Source organism: Pinus tabuliformis, chromosome 6 (assembly GCF_031772625.1).
Source record: "Pinus tabuliformis cultivar Carrire ecotype Pingquan chromosome 6, CPIR1, whole genome shotgun sequence".
NCBI lineage: Eukaryota > Viridiplantae > Streptophyta > Pinopsida > Pinales > Pinaceae > Pinus > Pinus tabuliformis.
In genome coordinates this window covers 1,442,362,219-1,442,365,886 of record NC_142292.1, presented here as the reverse complement: position 1 = coordinate 1,442,365,886, position 3,668 = coordinate 1,442,362,219, and positions in this window count along the sequence as shown.

Sequence of the window (3,668 nt, the reverse complement as noted above, 5' to 3'; positions counted from 1 at the left end):
AGAGTATAAAACAGACCTTATTATTCAGTAGGTGTACAAAACCTTCCAAGCAAAACATCTAAGGCTGAAAGCATACAAAGATGAGGTGAAATATAGACCATCTCTTCCTGATAATGTCAAATGCTGGAAATTTTTTGAAGTAGATGATCAAATTAATGGGCTTTTGCAAGTCTTTGATGATTCTGCTGATATACACATTGACCAAGAGAAAGAAACCTTTGATAGAAAGGTAAAAAGGGTCAATTTTCAGTTTGGTGACTGTTTTCTAAAAAGGGATGTGTTAAAGGAAGGAAGAGATGTTTTTGATGGCCCAGTCAATGGGCTGTTCTTCAAACTTTATTTTAGTTAAGGCTTTCAAGCCTTGGTATTGTAAATATGTTTTTTCAAGTTTTTATTTCATGCTAAATAGACTCCATGCCCAATACAACACTAGGAGGAAGATTTGATCTTGTTTTTTACAGGAAAGGCATTGTTTTGTAGTTCTTGAAACCTCACAGGGAGGCTTTCATCCCCAGAAGGAGTTAGTGTTAGCTTTGTTGGCGTTTGGCCCCAAAAATGGATCCGAAACACTCCCAAAGTCTCCAAAGTTTGCTTAAAATCATGCAAATGGATCCAAATATGCTCCAAATCACTCCCAAAGTCTTCAAAAGTGCTTAAGATCATCCAAAGAACCAAACAAGCATGGGAGGAGACCCTTTGGAAGGGCGGAAATACACTATCGGGAGGCAAAAAACACTCTAAAACCATGAAAAAACCAAAATCGCAGGCTTAACAGTCCAAATGCACGATAGTTGTCCGATCTAGCCAATCAATAGTCTAGATCTGATCGACGAATTGCATCAGCGGATCTGATCGGCAGTCGCAATTGACGATCACAATCGGTGGAGGCAAGTCAGCGGTTATCGGCGCAGACCAGGTGGAATGATCGATTGCGATCGCCGATTAAACATGGACCATCAATCGCGTCTGCAGATCGATGGCCCACGTTACATCGCCAAATCGCTATCAGAGAAACATTAAGGAGCGCTAACCATGGCCCAGTGCGACCTGATGATCGGACTCGACGGCATTATATATGATATTTCATAAATTTTGAAGTCCGTGGGAAGGCCGGTTTTAATGTATTTTTGTGTATTATCGTTATATAACGAAATACAAATGGAAACAGGGCAGCGCCGATTGCAATGAGTCCCGGACCTGAAAGGGTTCGGGAAGTGAAATATATAATATTTGAAGTCTGTCGAAGCCAATTTTCATGTGTTTTCAGTGTTTTTACGTATTTCAGAATACGAGGAAAATACAAGGGACTAGGCCACTTGTGATAGGCGACAACGACCCAAGCGCGGACCCGAGAGGAGAATAAGCCATATTTGAGGACTTTTGAAGTCCGAAAGAATAGAAATGGGCGGGATTTACAATATTACAACGTTTTTTTGTATTAAACAGGAAAACAATCATTATAACATTTAAAAGGAAAACAGAGGCCTGAATAGCCATTCCATCTCCTAAAAGAGGCCGAGATACAGAGACAGAAGGTTAGAAGTGGAAAGGCGACAACACAGCATGATGTAGCCCGCAACAGAATCGATCATGGAGCAGCAATAGCGCAACATAGCCAAATCAACCCAAAGAGATCATGGGGCATCTTTGGCACGAGAGAGCTCCCAGATAGCGCATCAAACTACCTGAAGGTGGTTATTCCTCTGTCAGAAGGAGAAAACCTCTGAGCCATGCTTGCCTATTCAGGGAATCAAACAGTTAAGGGATAGAGAGGATAGATTAAGACTCCGAGCCTTTGAGAGCTCAGGAGCATTGTAAAAGGCCTATAAAAGGCTGGAAACTAAATGTAACAGGGGTTCAAGTTCTAGAGACTAATGAGACTTAACTACTCAAGCTTCTCATCTTCATTCATTAGCAATACAAGCTTCTTTTGCTGTTATATGTTCAAGTTCCATTTTCTCTTCTGTTCTAAGCTTGCACTGGAACAATTTGTTCATGTTTCTTTTGTGTCTAATGCCATATAACTGTCATCTTATCTCTGTGTTGATAAATTAGATTTGCAAGCTTCTTTACTGCCTGTAGCTAGCCATTCATATGTGGTTATATATGCATCTAACGGTACAATAAGTATTCTCATTTGCTGCATGTAGCTAGCCATTCATATGTGTTTATATATGCATTTGCCGGTATGGTCAGTATTCTCCATCCATTCATTAAATCTACAAACTATTGAGCATTAGTGGTCTAAAGCCTTGTAAGTTGAGGGTGTTCATGCATGTCTTGAGTAGAAACATAGTTAAAATGGTTATTTGACTTGATATAAACCATCATTTATTCCAAAAGTTCAGAGAGCAATATTGAAGATTATATGTTACCAGGCATCTCTGAGCTGCAACCTAGGAGAGTTTCCTAGAGTGTTAACAGGTCCTTTCAGCTCTTAAAATAAGAATATTCATATCTAAAATCAGCTAATCAAATAAGGCTTATTGGTGAGGAAATCAATTAAATATATGAATTTAATTCGACTTTCAAAGGAGGTTAAGTCGACCTTAATGGTAATTGGTTTTGGCTCCAAATTGTTAATTTCAAATTTCAATTTTTTGAAGGGTCGGCTCCTTGTCTATTAGGCCATTTCAACCCCTCCTAGAAGCCTCCACAATGAGTATAAAATCCCAGCTCATCTTCCATCCATAGACATATCTTCAATTATTATCTTTTGAAATTATTTTGAGGCCCGTGTGTTGTCATGTCAATCTAAAGGAGGTCAAATTTGGAGAAGGATTTTTGGATCTATTTTTCTTATTTTTTACTAAGGAAACTAAGTGGAATTTTCGGCTCTCCAAGGGATCTCTTCTGAGATCCCATTTTGAGGCTATAATCCTATAATAAATTCACAACGTGAGAGACCCTACTTCTGCCTTGAACAAGAACAATTTCTGAGGCAACAATGGATCAGTTATGTGGTATTTTCAACTCAGTTTTGTGGTAATTTTGACTCTTCTAAATCACATTTGAGGCAAGATATCTGAAAATATTTTTGCGCATATTCACACTTACCTGAAGCTACACTCCTGCAATTGAGCCACATGTCTTGAGGTCCTATTTTTGTTTCGAAAATGTGGAAAACATGTGGTAAGTTTCGCACTAATCTAGAATATTTAAGGACTGATTACATAAGGGTTTAAATATGTAATATTACTTATGCCTACTCGACCCTACAAAAAGAAATATTTTGAGAGCCAATCTGAAGCTATTGTATGCCCTAGTTTGGACTTCATCACATAGACATCCTTGTTAAGTTAAGGCATATATTCCTTCAATTTTATTTGGTGATAACATTGAGTTTTCCTTGCAAATTTTTGTGGAATATTTGAACAAATGATGGATCGATCTGAGCCCTTTTATGTCTGCACAAGATAGTTATATTATCTCCGTAATTAGGGCACTCAAATCTATATATTTGTGGTTCTCATAAGGGATAAATTTTGAATTTGTCTCGAGACTTGGTAGGAGACAAACTTCATTGCATGAAGGGTTTTTGTGGAAAATCCTCCTGAAATACATTGTGACAACAAAGCTATGTTTTATGAGGTCTGTTTTATGGTATTTTCAATAGCTGACCTTGAAAGATATTCTTCATTATTTTGACAAGAGAACTGTGCTAAAGT